The following is an 18793-nucleotide window of genomic DNA, read 5'->3' as shown; positions in this document are numbered from 1 at the left end:
ACGATTAGATCTTGGGTCTTACGAGCACCCGCGTGACCTGCCAGCTTGGAACTGTGACCCCAACAAAGGATTCTTCCTCTGTCTGCCAGACGTACAAAATTCCTTACCGGAGGAATGTCTCTAACTTGCAGAGGGTTCACAGAGAAGATGCAGGAAGGCTCAATAATATTCTGTGGGGACTCCACAGTGTCCTCTGTTTCAAATGACCTAGACAAGGCATCTGCCTTCACATTCTTGTCGGCAGACGGTTGTGGAGTTCGAACCAGAACCGAGCAAAGAACAACGACCACCTGGCTTGACGAGGATTCAACCGCTGAGCCGTCTGTAGATAGTTCAGGTTCTTGTGATCCATGAAGACCAGAATAGGGTGGACTGCGCCTTCCAGTAGGTGTCTCCACTCCTGCAGAGCCAGCTTGATGGCCAATAACTCCCGATCCCCAATTGAGTGGTTGCGCTCTGCGGAAGAAAACAGCTTAGAATAGTAGCCACATACCACAGTCTTGCCTTTCGAACCTTTCTGGAACAACAGTTCACCAGCACCAACAGAGGAAGCGTCTACCTCTAATGAAAACAGTAGGGATACATCAGGGTTGTGAAGAATAGAGGCTAACGTGAAGGCTTTTTTTAAGGATTCAAATGCGCACCTTGACATTCATACCCTTTTTAGTAAGGGTAGAGATGGGAGCTGTCAAAGACGAGATGTTGGGAATGAACAGCCGGTAGAAGTTGGCGAATCACACGAAGCGTTGTATGGCCCTTAAGCCTTGGGGGCGTGGCCATTCCAGGACAGACTTTACCTTCTCAGGGTCCATCTTGAGACCCTTATCGGAGATGATATAGCCCAGGAAGGGAAGAGACTTTTTTTCAAACACGCACTTTTCCAGCTTAGCATAAAGATGATTCTCCCTTAAATTAAGCAACACCTGGCAGACTTGACTTTGATGAGTTACTGGATCTGGGGAAAAAATCAAAATGTCATAGAGATACACCACAACACAAACATAGAGGTGCTCACGAAAAATGTCATTGACAAATTCTTGAAACACCGCGGGGGCGTTACATAAGTCGAAGGGCATAACTAGGTATTCATAGTGCCCATCACGTGTATTAAATGCAGTCTTCCACTCGTCACCGTGACGAATCCGAATCAGATTGTAGGCCCCCGAAGGTCCAGTTTAGAAAAAAAAATTGCCCCCTGTATGCGATCAAACAGTTCCGAAATCAAAGGCAATGGGTACCTGTTCTTCACCGCGATCTGGTTGAGGCCTCGGTAGTCAATGCAGGCGGCATCCATCTTTCTTCTTGACAAAGAAAAACCCAGCTCCAGCCGGGGATGAGGATTTACGAAAGAAGCCCCTTTCCAGATTCTCCTTAATGTAGGCAGACATAGGCTGGGTCTCAGGCAAGGATGTCTTCTTATCGAAGACATCAGAGAACATAGAGTAACAAGAAGGCAACCCTGCCAATGACTGATGCGGAGGAGACTGTGGTGGAGGAATATGACCCAGACAGCGGTCGAGACACTTGGGACCCCACTGGAGAACCTATCCAGAGTTCCAATCCAGGACTGGGATGTGCAAACGGAGCCAAGGCAAACCCAGCAGCACGGGGTTGACGGCCTTGGGCGAGACAAACAGAGAGATGAGCTCAGAGTGAAGAGCTCCCACTTAAAGTCTCAATGACTTGGTGTGGCAGAACGGGTGACGGTTACAGGCATTGTACCCAGATAAAGGTTAAGCCTGCCGCAAACCGTCGCACTCCCGCCATCCGGGTGCCATAGCTTAGATGGCGCCCGGTGCTAGATGGGGATATGTCCCCTAAAACTGCATTACGTTATGTTTGATAACCAGATGTTTTATATTGTATTCTATTTAGTGCTGCTTCACTGTCCTCCCCCTCTAGGGTTAATCTTATACTGAAGGAGAATGAGTCACAGGCTGAGAGCGGGAACATGTGTAATGTAAATAAGAAAAAGGAGGGGGCCTGTTTCCTGAGTGAGGGATATAGCTGTGCTGGATGAGTTCTCAGTTGAGTTGCAGCCCAGGAGAGGATGAGATAGCAGTGTGAGCTGCAGGCAGGGGCTGTCTACCTCAGAGATGGTACCTGACCTAGGGACAGTAACAGAGGACAAGTGCTGGAGTCCCATCTAACTAATGAAGATCTGGAGACACCCCAAAGGATGAAACGTACAGTGGAGAGACCCCATAGTGAGGTAGCCTGTTCCATCCAGCCCAGAGGGGAGAAGCAGCGATGCATTGGTTCTGTGTGTGTCTGTCCCTGTTAATAAACGCGCCGCTGTGGCTTGTCCCCTGTTAATCTGTGTCGCCTGAATCTATCGCCCACATTCTCTTGGCGTAAACCGACCCCCACTGACTTTCCCGGTTTCGCCACACTTGGTCACAGACAAAACTGGGTCAGGCAATGGCAGTCCATCTACCGAGGCAACGTTCAACGGCCTTTCCAGCGGGACAGTGGGCAACTGAAGAAGATCCACAAGGTCTTGGCAGATTAAATTGGCTGCAGAGTCAGAGTCCAGGTAGGCAGAGACCGGTTGGGGCTTCCCGCCAGCAATGATGGTCATGGGAATGAACAGTTTGGAGGAGAGTTCTCGATTACATGCAGTAGCACCCAGGGTTGTCTCTCCAACCAAACCTAGGCGTTGGGGTTTTTTGGCTTCTGAGGACACAGGCCAGCGAGTCCTCAATATAAACAGAGTGCAGAGGTGCGCCTGCGCTGTTTCTTGAACAGACAATATTAGCCGATCCACCTGCATCGGAACATCGGGCAAAGTAGTAGAAGGCGGCAAGAGGTGTTGCTGGAAGTTGGGTGCCAGTCTAGGAAGCCGTCTCTACTGTTGAACCTCATGAGATTTCGTCCTGAGCCTTATGTCCACCCGAGTAGCAAGCAGAATCGGGTCGTCCAAGGCAGGTGGTAGATCTCGAGCAGCAAGTTTGTCCTTGATCTCGGGCGATAGACCATGCCAGAAGGATGCTACCAAGGCCTCATTGTTCCAGGACAGTTCTCCTGCCAGGGTCCGGAACTGGATGGTGTATTCGCGCACGGAGGTGTCCTCCTGGCGAAGGTTAAAGATAGCAGTGGCTGCTGACGAGACTCATCCTGGCTCCTCGAAAACAGTACGGAATAACCGTACAAACTCCTGTAAGTCTTAGGTCTCGGGTCCCTGACGTTTCCAGATTGGGTTCACCCATGCCAGGGCCTTGCCGGCAAGTAAAGACACGATGAAGGCGATCTTGGTTCCGTCCGACGGAAAAGCTTGGGCGTGCAGGGTAAAATGGATATGGCATTGGTTCAGAAACCCTTTGCATGTACTTGGGTCTCCATGGGACCGAGAAGGTAATGGCAGCGAGAACCGAGGATCCGAACCGGAACTGCCAGGAGGTGTAGCAGGAGCGGAGGAGCTTGCATAGGAGCAGGAAGGGAAGCAGCTAGCATCTTTAGCTGCTGTGCCATGGAGTCCACTACCACAAGAAGTTGATCCTGTCTTGCTCGGAGATCCTGCAGGTCCGCCTGCATGTCTTGGGAGGGTGACATGCCCTTGAATTGACCAGCAGGGTCCATGGCCTGAGCGTACTGTCACGATGCGGGGTGTGTACCCACTGGGCAGTGCCGCATAGTGGGATGGCAGCTGGCCAAACAGGTATAGTACAGAGTCTATAGTCCAGAAAGGGTACCTGTGGCAACTCGAACAGTAGCAAGGCAGGCTCGGCTGGGACCAGGCAGCAGGTAGACGTCAGGCGTGGAGCAGCAGAACAGGCGTGGAATACAGCACAACACGACAACAACTTCAGCACGGCACTTGACCAGGACAGCACGGGATACAGGATACAGGGACAGGGAACACTTGGGAACTGGAAGACACTAGGAGACCATTTGCAAGACAAAATTTGGGTAACGAACAACGCTCAGGCAAAGAACAAGAGGGCAGAGCCCTTTTTATAGTCCAGTAGCATTCTGGGCTTGATTGCAGACGTCCTGCAATTATGCGCGCACTGGACCTTTAAGACCGTGCACGCGCGGGGGCGGGCGCGCCCTCCGGAGAAAGTCTCGTTACCAAGGAAGTGAGTGCCGGCGCCTCACAGGGGGACGACGCTACAGGGAACTCACATGTCCATGGCCGCGGCCGTCGAGGGGTAAGTCAGAACGGCGGGCCGTGGCCATAGACGTTACTAATAGGAGGAAATATAGGAGATATTATTTATAGTAATAGGAGGAGATATAGGGAGAGGTTATATGGCGTAATAGGAGGAGCTATAGGGAGAGGTTATATGGAGTAATAGGAGGAGATATAAGGAGAGGTTATATGGAGTAATAGGAGATATAGGAGAGGTTATATGGAGTAATAGAAGGAGATATAGGGAGGCTATATGTAGTAAAAGGAGATATAGGGAGATGTTATATTGTGTAAAAGGAGGAGATATATGGAGAGGTTATATGGAGTAATGGAAGATATAGGGAGATGTTATACCGTATGTAGTAATAAGAGGAGATATAGAGAGGTTATATGGAGTAATAGGAGGAGGAGTTATAGGGAGAGGTTATATGGAATAATATGAGGAGATATAGGGGGAGTTATATCTAGTAATATGAAGTAATAGGAGGAGATATAGGGAGAGGCTATATGGAGAAATCTGAGAATATATAGGGGAAGGTTATATGGAGTAATAGGAGGAGATATAGAGAGATGTTATATGGAGTAATAGGAGGAGATATAGGGAGATGTTATTTATAGTAACAGGAGGAGCTATAGGGAGAGGATATATGAAGTAATAGGTGGAGCTATAGGGAGAAGTTATATGGAGTAATAGGAGGAGCTATAGGGAGAGGTTAAATGGAGTATTAGGAGGAGATATAAGGTGAGGTTATATGGAGTAATAGGAAGAGATATAGGAGAGGTTATATGGAGCAATAGGAGGAGATATAAGGAGAGGTTATATGGAGTAATAGGAGGAAATATAGGAGAGGTTATATGTATTAATAGGAGGAGATATAGGAGAGGTTATATGGAGTAATAGGAGGAGATATAGGAAATATTATTTATTGTAGTATGAGGAGATATAGGGAGAGGTTATATTAAGTATATTAAGTAATAGGAGGAGATATAGGGATAGTTTATATGCAGTAATAGGAGGAGATATAGGGAGCGGATATATGTAGTAATAGGAGGCAATATAGGGGAATGTTATATGGGGTAATAAGAAGAGATATAGGGACATGTTATATGGAGTAATAGGAGGAGATATAGGGAGAGGTTATATAGAGTAATATGAGGAGATATAGGGAGAGGTTATATGCAGTAATAGGAGGAGATATAGGGAGGTTATATGTAGTAATAGGAGATATAGGGAGATGTTATATTGTGTAAAAGGGAGGAGATATAGAGAGAGGTTATACCATATGTAGTAATAGGAGGAGATATATAGAGAGGTTATATGGAGTATTAGGAGGGAGAGTTATATGGAGAGGTTATATGGAATAATATGAGGAGATATAGGGGGAGTTATATGTAGTAATAGTAGGAGATATAGGGAGAAGTTATATGAAGTAATAGGAGGAGATATAGGGAGAGGCTATATTGAGGAATCGGAGAAGATATAGGGAAATGTTATATGGAGTAATATGAGGAGTAATAGGGAGAGGTTATATGGAGTAATAGGAGATATAGGGAGATGTTATATGGAGTAATAGGAGGAGATATAGGGATATTTTATATGTAGTAATAAAAGAAGATATAGGAGGTTATATGGAGTTATAGGAGGAGATATAGGGAGATGTTATATGGAGTAATAGAAGAAGATATAGGGAGGGCTTATATGGAGTAATAGGAGGACATATAGGAAGATGTTATATGAAGTAATATGAGTAGATATAGTGAGAGGTTATATAGAGTTAAAGGAGGAGATATAGGGAGATGTTATATGTAGTAATAGGAGGAGATATAGACGGATGTTATATGGAGTAATAGGAGGAGATATAGGGAGAGGTTATATGGAGTAATAGGAGGAGATATAGGGAGAGGATATATGGAGTAATAGGAGGAAATATAGGGAGAGGATATATGTAGTAATAGGAGGAGATATAGGAAATATAATTTATAGTAATAAGAGGAGATATAGAGAGAGGTTATATGGAGTAATAGGAGGAGATATAGGGAGAGGTTATATGGAGTAATAGTAGGAGATATAGGGCGAGGTTATATGGAGTATTAGGAGGGGATAGAGGGAGAAGTTATATGGAGTAATAGGAGGAGATATAGGAGAGGTTATATGAAGTATCACAATCTGTTGGTATGTGGAGCCACTGGGCCGTACTGCCGAAGCGGGATTGCAGCTGGCTAAACAGTGTACCAAGTAAAGTCTATAGTCTGAGCAAAGGTACCTGTGGTAGTACAGACAGTAGTGATGGTTAGGCTCAGATGGGACCTTGGTAGCAGACACCAGGCATGGTGTAACACAACACGACTCCAACTCTATTAAGGCACAGGAACAAGGTAGCACGGGATACAGGATACAAGTAGCAGGAACGGGAACACTGGGAATAGGAAAACACTGAGGGACCATTTGCTGGACTGACACAGGAAAACACAACGCTCAGGCAATGAGTGAAGGGGCAGGGCCCTTCTTATAGTCCAGAGTGATTAGACAATTCTAAATATGTGTGCTTGCTGGCCCTTTAAGGCCGGGACTGATCTCGCGCGCGCACCCTAGTGGTCACTGCAGGCCAGGAAGGCCTCATGTGCGGGCATATCCGGGATGGAAGGTGTCGGCAAGATGAGAGGAGTCTGCAGCCTCAGACGTTACATGAAGTAGTAGTAGGAGATTTAGGGGGATGTTATATGGAGTAATATGAGGAGATATAGGAAGTGGTTATACAAAGTAATAGGAGGAGATATAGGGATGCTATATGAAGTTATAGGAGGAGATATAGCCATAAATACAATATTAAATATTGTACAGAGTTAAATCCAGCGTCTCACTTGTAACATCTTCTCTGATTAGGGTCATTCCCGTTCCCTTTTCTTTCCATTCGTCTTAGATTGTAATAACAACTTGTTCGGATTATAATTCGTCTCTACAAAGTCTAATCATGCTGTGAATGCAAATAGATGGTTCTTCACACTGTAATAGTGCCCCCTTAGTACCCCTCACAGTAATAGTATTCCCCTTTGTGCAGTGCAAAGTTACAGTACCCCCACATAGTAATAGTGCCACTATGTGCCCTTACCTTTCAAAATGCACTCTTTGTATGGCACACAGTAATAGTGCTCCTACACAGTGATGATGCCCCCTGAGTGCCCCCTAACATTAATAATGCCCACTTAGAACCCATCACACAGTAAGGATGGCCCATTGGAGTCGCTTCACAGTAATATTGCACCCTTAGGATGCCTGCTTACTGCCCCTACACAGTCAGAATGCCCCCTTAGAGCCCCACATAGAAATGATGTCCCCTTAGTGCCCCACACTGTATTAGTGCCCCTTATTGCTCACACACTAATAGCTCCCCCTTTGTGCAGTACTCAGTAATAGTGCCCCAACACAGTAATAGTGCCTCTTTATGCGCCAATACTTTCAGAGTGCCTTCTTTGTGTGGCACATAGTAAAAGTGCCCCCATACAGTAATGATGCCCTTTAAGCGTCCCCTCACAGTAATAATGCCTTCTTAGAACCTCTCACACAGTAAGGATGCTCTGTAAATGGCACCTCACAGTAATAATTCCCACTAAGGATGTCCATCTTATTGCCCCATATAGTAAGAATGTCCCCTTAGAGAACCTACATAGATATTATGTCCCCTTAGTGCCACTCACAGTTATAATTCCACCTTAGCACCGCCACACAGTATGGATGCCTCCTTAGTGTCCTCTCATAGAACTGATACACCTTTAGTTCCCTCTTCAGAGTAATGATGGTGCCTTAGTGCCCTACAGTAGTGATGTCCTGTTAATGCCCCCCACACAGCAGTGATAACCCCTAGTTGCTCCGAAACAGTAGTGATGCCCCCTTAGTGCCTCCCACCATAGAAATAGTGCCCCTTAACATAATAAAAGCATTACCCATCTTTCCCTATTCCCAAGACAAACGGAGTACCTCATTCTTCAGGCCTGATCTGGCATCTGCAGTCGGTGGCTTGGTGCAGGCAGGTGCGATGACGATGTCAGGGGTCAATGAGTAAATGGTGGAGCAGGGAGCTGATGGACGCAGATACAATTAAAAGCAGAGATTGGAACAGCACTCCTTATATTACCTGGTAGAATAGTGGTGCACGCCAAATCACAGCCATGGTCCCAGCCTCCCCAATAGTGCAGAAAAAATGGAAATGGTAGGTAGCACTCAGTTAAGGTGTAGATGAATCACCAGTGGTTTATTCCAGTATACAGCAACGTTTCGGCTTGTGTAAACCTTAATCAAGCATACGTATGCTTGATAAAGGCTTACACAAGCCGACGCATCGCTGTATACTGGAATAAACCACTGGTGATTCATCTACACCTTAACTGAGTGCTGCCTACTACTTTAATTATTTCTGCAGATACAATTAAAAGTGGCGCCAGATGGACCAGGCCTCCATGGAACCATGGGCTACGCAGCAGAAGAAGCTACTGCTGCTACAGCGGTAGTCACGCCACTATGTGTAAGTGGTGTGTGCATGGCATGTGTCTAGTTTGTGAGTGGTATGTGTATAACAGTGGCGTAACTACCGCCGTAGCAGCCGTAGCGGCTGCTACGGCCCCCACCATGGCCGTAGGCTCCGCTAGCAGCCGCTATGGCTACTACAGCGCGACGCCACTGGACACGACTACGGCAGAGCAGGGAGGTATCTCCCCGCTCTGCCATTAAACAAGAGACATGTATCCTCTATCCACAGGATAGGGGATACATGTGTGATCGCTGGCATTGATAGGGAGAACGGGGGGACTGAAAGTCCCCTGAAGTTCTCCATCACAAACCTCGGACTTCCGGGGTCTGTGTCGGCAGCTCCGTAGAAATTAATGGAGCGCCGGTCGCGCTTGTGCGCATGCGTGACCAGCGCTCCTTTCATTTTTATTGAGCTGCGCAGACGCCGGAAGTCAGAGGTTAGTCATGGAGAACTTCAGGGGGACTTTCGGTCCCCCGTTCTCACTATCGCTGCCAGCGATCACACATGTATCCCCTATCCTGTGGATAGGGGATACATGTCTTTTGTAGGACACGCTGTAGGTCGCATTTTTTTGGGAGGGGGGACGCTGTATGGCGTTCCCTACAGGGGGGGGGCTGTATGGCGTTCCCTACAGGGGGGGGGGGCTGTATGGCGTTCTCTACAGAGGGGGCTGTATGGCGTTCTCTACATGGGGGCTGTATGGCGTTCTCTACAGGGGGGGCTGTATGGCGTTCTCTACAGGGGAGGCTGTATGGCGTTCTCTACAGGGGGGCTGTATGGCGTTATCTACAGGTGGGGCTGTATGGCGTTAGCGCCATACAGCCCCCTCTGTAGATAATGCCATACAGCCCCCCCCTGTAGAGAGCGCCATACAGTCCCCCTGTAGATAACGCCATACAGCCCCCTCTGTAGATAACGCCATACAGCCCCCCACTGTAGAGAACGCCATACAACCCCCCCTGTAGGGAACGCCATACAGCCCCCTCTGTAGATAACGCCATACAGCCCCCTCTGTAGATAACGCCATACAGCCCCCCTGTAGACAGCGCCATACAGCCCCCTGTAGATAACGCCATACAGCCCCCTCTGTAGATAACGCCATACAGCCCCCCACTGTAGAGAACACCATACAGCCCCCCCTGTAGGGAATGCCATACAGCCCCCTCTGTAGATAACGCCATACAGCCCCCCCTGTAGAGAGCTCCATACAGCCCCCCTGTAGATAACGCCATACAGCCCCCTCTGTAGATAACGCCATACAGAGCCCTCCTGTAGGGAACACCATACGGCCCCCCCTGTAGGGAATGCCATACAGCCCCCTCTGTAGATAACGCCATACAGACCCCCTGTAGATAACGCCATACAGACCCCCCCTGTAGATAACGCCATACAGACCCCCCCTGTAGATAACGCCATATAGACCCCCTGTAGATAACGCCATACATCCCCCACTGTAGAGAACGCTATACAGAGTCCCCCCTGTAGATAACGCCATACAGCCCCCTCTGTTTATATCTACAAAGGGGGCTGTATGGTGTTACCTACAGGGGGGCTGTATGGCGCTATCTACAGAGGGGGCTGTATGGCGTTATCTACAGGGGGGCTGTATGGCGTTATCTACAGGGGGGGCTGTAAAAAAGGCTCTATCTACAAGGGGGGTTGTGTGACACCCAGGGGAGGGGGGGCCCCAGTCAAAAGTTTGCTATGGGGCCCAGTCTTTCCTAGTTACGCCCCTGGTGTACAGAATGTATCCAACATGCGAGTGGTGAATGAGAGGAGCCTATGCCTTATGAAAGTGACACCGTGATAATGACTTGTGAGGCTCCTGCTTACTGCTGGAAAACTCCATCATCCGATGTCCAGTTTTCTCCGGACAAGACAAAGATTACAGTCCACAGCGTGAAAAAGAGTCACCTCGGAAAGTACAAGTGCACAGCAAGTAACAAGCATGTGAGCCACACTTTAGAGGAGGATCTCCCCTCGCAGGTTATTTACCAGTTATCAGTACAGGGATGTGTATTGGATTAAGGGGGGGGGGTCAAATTTTTGCCACCAATCGATCATCCATGTGTCCTCAGGGTTGATAGGTCAATTGGTGATGTGGAGCTGGAAATAATCTATGAGTCGTAAATTGTAGCTTCTGGGCCTTAATGCGAAATCTGTAACGGGGCACCTCAACTATTAAGTGCCATAAAGTACTGGTTTCTTCCTATGAGGCAGTGGGACCTCAAGCTCCTGGGCCTCTGCACCCACTATAGTTAAACCTCTGTTTAATGGTGCTGATATGGCACTGACGGGTTCAGTGTCATCGGGTCGGATCCCCCTGTAATTGATCACATGTAAGTTCATAACTTAGATGTGTTCGGTAACAGCTCGATCCTGCGTGTTAGGCCTCCTGCACACTTCTGACACGGTTTTCACGGCCGTTTGTGACGGATCCGTGTGCAATCCCGTGTGCACTCCGTGTTTCCGTTTCCGTGGCCGAGCATGGTGCTGTCCAGGGTGCTGAAACAGTTAATGGGCTGCACTGATTGCCGGTAACTCTTTCAGCCCCCTTGACAGTACCATGCTCGGCGCGCGGAAAATACAATTTTAATGTAATAAAATAAAAAAAAATAAAAAAATGTATACTTCCTTTCCTCCTGTCCGGCCTCCAGCGATGACGTTTCATCCATGTCGCCACTGCAGCCAATCACAGGCTGTAGTGGCGGTCACGCACGTCAGGATGACGTCAGAAGGCCGACCTTCAGGGATGACGCTTCGTCCCACGTGACCGCCTCTGCAGCCAATCACAGGCTGCAGCGGCCTCTGCAGCCAATCACAGGCTGCCGCGTCATTCTGGAAGGTTGGACTGGAGGAAGAAGAGGGACTCGTCACCAAGACAACGACCGGGTAAGTATGAACTGATTTTTATTTTATTTTTAATCAGCAGCCTCTTTTCTCTATCAGTGATTGATAGAGACAAGTGGCTGCCGATTAGTGTAATATTTCTGTTATGTTTTACTGCCCGCCCGGCGGTTGCTAGGCAACGGCTCTGTCACACACGGACGGCACACGGATGGCACACGGATGCCTTCCGTGTGCCTTCAGTTTTTTGGACGGCCCCATTGACTTGCATGGGCCTCACGGTCACGGAATCCCGGACCAAAGTAGGACATGCTTTACTTTGGATCGGAACGGAGCAACGGACCGTCCAAAAAACTGAAGTGTGCATGGCCCCATTGAAATGAATGGGTTAAGGGTGCTATCCGTCAAAAAAACGGTTAGCACCCTGAAGGAAAAAACGGAAGTCAGCATGGGGCCTTAGAGACCCTTAGGACCCGCTGCCACTGAACCCGTCAGTGCCGCTAATCTGATGGTCGCAGGTTTCAGCGCTAGATACAGCTGCTCTGTATACAGAATACAAAGCAGCTGTATCTCAAAAAGTAAAAATTATTTTTAACAAAAAGTATTTAGAAAGTTGCACAAAACATACCGATACACATATGTGTGTGCGTATATATATATATATATATATATATATATATATATACAGTGAAGGAAATAAGTATTTGATCCCTTGCTGATTTTGTAAGTTTGCCCACTGTCAAAGACATGAGCAGTCTAGAATTTTTAGGCTAGGTTAATTTTACCAGTGAGAGATAGATTATATATATAAAAAAAAAAAAAGAAAATCACATAGTAAAAATTATATATATTTATTTGCATTGTGCAAAGAGAAATAAGTATTTTATCCCTTTGGCAAACAAGACTTAATACTTGGTGGCAAAACCCTTGTTGGCAAGCACAGCAGTCAGACGTTTTTTTGTAGTTGATGATGAGGTTTGCACACATGTTAGATGGAATTTTGGCCCACTCCTCTTTGCAGATCATCTGTAAATCATTAAGATTTCGAGGCTGTCGCTTGGCAACTCGGATCTTCAGCTCCCTCCATAAGTTTTCGATGGGATTAAGGTCTGGAGACTGGCTAGGCCACTCCATGACCTTAATGTGCTTCTTTTTGAGCCACTCCTTTGTTGCCTTGGCTGTATGTTTCGGGTCATTGTCGTGCTGGAAGACCCAGCCACGAGCCATTTTTAATGTCCTGGTGGGGGGAAGGAGGTTGTCACTTAGGATTTGATGGTACATGGCTCCATCCATTCTCCCATTGATGCGGTGAAGTAGTCCTGTGCCCTTAGCAGAGAAACACCCCCAAAACATAATGTTTCCACCTCCATGCTTGACAGTGGGGACGGTGTTCTTTGGGTCATAGGCAGCATTTCTCTTCCCCCAAACATGGCGAGTTGAGTTAATGCCAAAGAGCTCAATTTTAGTCTCATCTGACCACAGCACCTTCTCCCAATCACTCTCAGAATCATCCAGATGTTCATTTGCAAACTTCAGATCGGCCTGTACAAGTGCCTTCTTGAGCAGGGGGACCTTGCGGGCACTGCCGGATTTTAATCCATTACAGCGTAATGTGTTACCAATGGTTTTCTTGGTGACTGTGGTCCCAGCTGCCTTGAGATCATTAACAAGTTCCCCCCGTGTAGTTTTCGGCTGAGCTCTCACCTTCCTCAGGATCAAGGATACCCCACGAGGTGAGATTTTGCATGGAGCCCCAGATCGATGTCGATTGACAGTCATTTTGTATGTCTTCCATTTTCTTACTATTGCTGTAAAGGATCTGCCAGGCACAGCTTCGGGGTTAACGCCCATAGATAATCAGTCTGCACCTGCTTCTGTGTCTGTGAGACTGACTCCATCTTCCACCACTCAGGGTGGCAGGCTTAGGAGTGGGAGAACCTATCACAGCCTGGCCAGACGGAGCTAGCTCCCGCCCTCTGTCTATTTATACCTGCCTTTCTTGTTCCTCCTTTGCTTGTGAGTCTTTTCGTTTGGTTTCCTTTTCCTGGCCCTGCTGCAGCGTCTTGTACTATTGTCCTTGCTTCATATTTACCCCGGCTTGCTGACTACTCTTCTGCTCTGCGTTTGGTACCGCGTACACTCCTGGTTTGACTCGGCTTGTTTACTTCTCTTGTTGCTCACGGTGTTGCCGTGGGCAACTGCCCCTTTCTCCCCCTAGCTCTGTGTACCCTTGTCTGTTTGTCTGTCATGCACTTATTGAGCGTAGGGACTGTCACCCAGTTGTACCCCGTCGCCTAGGGCGGGTCGTTGCAAGTAGGCAGGGACTGAGTGGCGGGTAGATTAGGGCTCACTTGTCTGTTTCCCTATCCCTGTCATTACAATTGCACCAACAGTTGTCTCCTTCTCACCCAGCGTCTTACTTATGGTTTTGTAGCCCATTGCAGCCTTGTGCAGGTCTATGATCTTGTCCCTGACATCCTTAGGCTGGGTTCACACAAGCATATTAACGTCCGTAATGGACGGACGTATTTCGGCCGGAAGTCCCGGACCGAACTCAGTGCAGGGAGCCGGGCTCCTAGCATCATAGTTATGTACGATGCTAGGAGTCCCTGCCTCTCTGCAGGACAACTGTCCCGTACTGTAATAATTTTTTTTTTGGAGAGGCAGTGACTCCTAGCATCGTACATAACTATGACGCATTAACGTTCCAAGAGACTATTTTCATGTTATTGGGCCGTGTATAAGATGAGCTAAAGTGCCTAAAAGTCGTGCTAAGTTCGGGGAGTCAGATCCGTCCTTTTCCCAGAGCCATGTATAAACATTAACAACATAACCAAAACCCGGCTTATAAGCCAGAACCAAACTCCATGTCAAGGCCAACCGGCTCTTATCTAACAAAACCATAAAATCACCTACGGCAAGGGTTAGCAACCCCTTAATACCCACTGGTGTACGTGACTTCACTTTTTTCTGTTATGTCAAAACACGCCCCTCCCTCCCCCTCCCCCCCAGCCTGCATATATGGCTCCTTCCATGAGGAAGTAGCACCTGCCCTTGCCACCTCATTACCTCTTTGTCGCCTGTGCACACTTTTATACATTCCCATATCGTCAATTTAACAGCCTAGAGTCCGTTTGGATTATATCCTCACATATCCACATGAATCTTGCTTCGCCTCAAGGTTTCCCTACCTCCTTTTCCCAGATCTCCTACCACAATTTCCCCCAGTCCGCCATCTGTGACAGATATAACTAATCCCTTGCGTGGGGGAGGCATTGTATCATTCCCGGTCGATCCCGCCCACAAGGAAAAATCTCAGAGCCTGATCTAACTCCCTCACTAATCCCCTATAGTGAAAATGCAGGGAAATACCAGAATGCATACATTTCAACCTTGTAACATTGTATCATTATAACAATAGGTCAACTGTTGACCGGTACAGAGTGCCGTATAAGACCGCCAAATATCTCCCTCCAAACTTTCAAATTATCTGTAAACTTATCTGTAGCCGGTCGGAATCTGCAATTGGTCTACAGCGTCCACAAAATCATCCTCACATCAGCTTAAATAAAATGTGCTGAAAAGGACTTCGTCCGTCAATCAGGAGACGTGGATCGGGTGCGGTCCCTCGTTCGCCTCTGCGGTTTCGGAGAGTCCCCTCCATTTCTGGCTCGACCCCCCCGGGATCTTCCAGGTGTGGGCATTAAAGCTTCTGCCCAGGTTCGCTCCATATTTAGTCGGTTCCGTTTGGCTTCTCTCGACTTGCGATTTGGACTGTGTACTGGACTGTGACTCTCCTCTTGCTGGGGTATGTGCCTACAAAGCTCCGTAAGTGCGTCCTCCGCTTCCTGTGGCGTGGTGAAAACCTTGTTCCGCCCGTTCTCTTGAAACACCCGCAAGATGGCTGGGTACTGCAGGTTAAAGCGTATTTTCGCTTGGAACAGCGCGGTGCAGATCTTGCTGAAAGCCCGCCTTCGTTTTGCAACCTCCGCCGAGAAATCCTCAAAAAGGAGCACTTTCATGCCCATTATTTCCAAAGGACGCGATCTGCTGCGGAATGCTTTCATGAGTGCCACCTTGTCATTGTAGTCCAACAACTTAAAGATTACTTGTCTGGGACGTAGCGAACTCTGGTCGTCTGTTGCTGGGAGGTTTCTGGGGTCCGGCCCCACTCTGTGCGCCCTCTCCACCCGGCAAGACCTAAAGCTTCTGGCAATGTCCTCTCACACACTCGTTGCAAATCAGAAGATATCACCGCTTCTTTCGGCCCCACCAGTCGCAGGTTGCTCCTCCTGGAGCGGTTTTCCAGATCCTCCACCTTGTCCCCCAACTGCGTAGTAACAGACAGCACCCCTCTAAGTTTGGATTGCAGATGCTCATTTTCATCCTCCAGCAGCGTCATACGCTGTTCTAACTCATCAGCTCTGATAGTGACTTGTGCCAGCTCTGCATGCACGCGGTTTAGGGAATCTTGCACCGTTTTTTCCAGTGCCTTTTGCAGGTCTGGCGCTATCTGTTTGGCTACTTCACGGGCCAGGGCTACATAATCAATGGCTGCAGGAAGAGCGAACATTATGTGTTCTGTCGGGCTTGAAAGCTGGGACTGATGGTGCTGCAGCTCATCTTCCAGTGTGTATAGCAGGGTCGCAGTGGCGGGAAGCGCCGCCATCTTACCTCCATTTACCACGGCCGCGGCTGAGTCTTCCCTGGCTGGCTTCTGCGCGCTTCTGAGGAGGTACCTGGTGATGTTTCCGTGTGCAGGGCTGGTGACTTCACCGCTGATTGTCGTCGCCGAAGCGACTATTGCGAGCAAACAGGCTGGACGGGAGCGGGAGCTCAGTCACTCGCGTCCTGCATCCCCAGCGCCGGAACCGAAAGTCAGGCTGAACTCTTAATGGTTGGTAGGGGATCAAATACTTATTTCTCTGTGCACAATGCAAATAAATATATATAATTTTGACTATGTGATTTTCTGTTTTTTTGTTTTTTTTAAATATAATCTATCTCTCACTGGTAAAATTAACCTAGCCTAAAAATTCTTGACTGTTCATGTCTTTGACAGTGGGCAAACTTACAAAATCAGCAAGGGATCAAATACTTATTTCCTTCACTGTGTATATATATATATATACATATATATATATATATATATATATATATATATATATATATATATACATACATACGCACACACATATGTGTATCGGTATGTTTTGTGCAACTTTCTAAATACTTTTTGTTAAAAATAATTTGCACTTTTTGAGATACAGCTGCTTTGTATTCTGTATACAGAGCAGCTGTATCTAGCGCTTAAACCTGCGTCCATCAGATTAGCGGCAGTATATATATATATATATACTGTATATATATATATATATGCACTAGAAAAAGTATATATGTGTCCGTCTGTCTGTTTGTGTGTTCATTGGATTTGTTTCAAGGGTGCCCGGGAGTCTAATCCATGCCCTTATATTTTCTTGCTTTCTGGTGAAATCACTAGTAGCCCTATATACCCCAGCAGTCACACACTGTTTATTTAAATTTTAACTTCCTAAATATCTAACAGCTAAAGTCGTAGGAAATGGAGTTATAAGACTGTGACAGAGCCTGTTGCTTAACAACATTGCCGTTTTATTACCAGTTGGCCGTAGACTATGGTAGGATCATAATTGAAAATAGCATCATGCATGAAATCCCACTCATTAGCATGCTGAACATGATGTGCTCCATCAGCTTGCTGACTGGCCTGGGTCCAGGCAGGGGTCTCTGGGCTTCTGAGAGCCACATGTCTGATCTGTTGCTGAGAAAGCCTGAGTTTGCTGAGGAGTTTCAGCAGCTCGAGCAGCAGTAAGATGCATTTGATCAGCTTGCAGTTGGGCAAGAGGATTCTCTGCAGCTAGTAATTCAGCTTTCCTCCTGGCCATCAGTAATCTGATTGGTTGCTATAAGTAACTGCTCCCCTGTACCTTCTCATCTAGGATCTAAAAGTGCACTACCTGCTACTGCCAGATAAAACATCTTTACTATAAAAGCAAATGTCTGTATTCGCTTTTATAGTATTGGATCGTGATCATATGATAATGGCTGAGAACAGAGAACACAGAAACCTTCATACACACCCGATGTACTTATGTGCCAAACTTGTGGTCAAATAGTTTAGGTGTTTGGAGGCTTATAGAGGATGACAAACAGACATTTGCGATAAAGGTTGATAACAGAGAACAACGGCAAGCCTGGGAACTTTACGAAAACCTTACCGAACACCGATGTACCTATGTGCCAAATTTTGGGTCAAATAGTTCAGGTGTTTGGATGCCTAAAGAGGACGACAAACAGACATTCGCTATAATGGCTGATAATAGAGAACAACTACAAGGTTGGGACATTTAGGAAAACCTTCCCGGACACCTGATTTACCTATGTGCAAAAATTTGGGGTCCAATGAATCAGGCGTTTAGATGCCTATGGAGGACCGACAAACAGACATTGACTTTTATAATATAGAATAGCAGAGTTCCCCCGGCTTCACACTGGACTATTTGTTTGTTGTTTGTGTGTGTGTGGTTAAAAACTTAATTCCCTACAGATATAAAGCCAACATATCCAATAAAGTCCAAGTGCAGGGTTCCTATTTGGAGGCAGGACTAGTCTGAAAGGGGTTCAATTTATGAGAATGCTGAAATCCAAGGGCTCGGTTCTGTTGAGATATTTCAGCAGCTCGGGCAGCAGCCATGCGCTTTACCACAGGAGTCTTTCGTCTAAGTGCAGGTTCCTTTTTGGAGGCATGACTGGTAAGAAAGGGTTTCAACTTATGAGAAGACTCAAATCCTGTATAGGTGCAGCTCATTTACAGCGAGTAACACGTTGAGTAAAGATAAATGGCTGGGTTGTTATGGAAACCTGGTCTAAAACTGTGTGTATGTGAGGCTAAGGGCATGCCCCCACGTGGCGGATTTCCTCCGCAACTGTCCGCATCAATGCCGCACCTAATCCGGGTTGCGGATTACGGCTGCGGATCTGCCCAAAATGTGCAGTAAATTGATGCGGACTAGCTGCTGCGGACTGCGGAAAAAGTGCTTCCCTTCTCTCTATCAGTGCAGGATAGAGAGAAGGGACAGCACTTTCCCTAGTGAAAGTAAACGAATTTCATACTTACCGGCCGTTGTCTTGGTGACGCGTCCCTCTTTCGGCATCCAGCCCGACCTCCCTGGATGACGCGGCAGTCCATGTGACCGCTGCAGCCTGTGATTGGCTGCAGCCGTCACTTAGACTGAAACGTCATCCTGGG

Source organism: Rhinoderma darwinii, chromosome 3 (genome assembly GCF_050947455.1).
Source record: "Rhinoderma darwinii isolate aRhiDar2 chromosome 3, aRhiDar2.hap1, whole genome shotgun sequence".
Taxonomy (NCBI): Eukaryota; Metazoa; Chordata; class Amphibia; order Anura; family Rhinodermatidae; genus Rhinoderma; species Rhinoderma darwinii.
The sequence above is the reverse complement of the archived record's forward strand: the minus strand, read 5'-3'. Positions refer to the sequence as shown.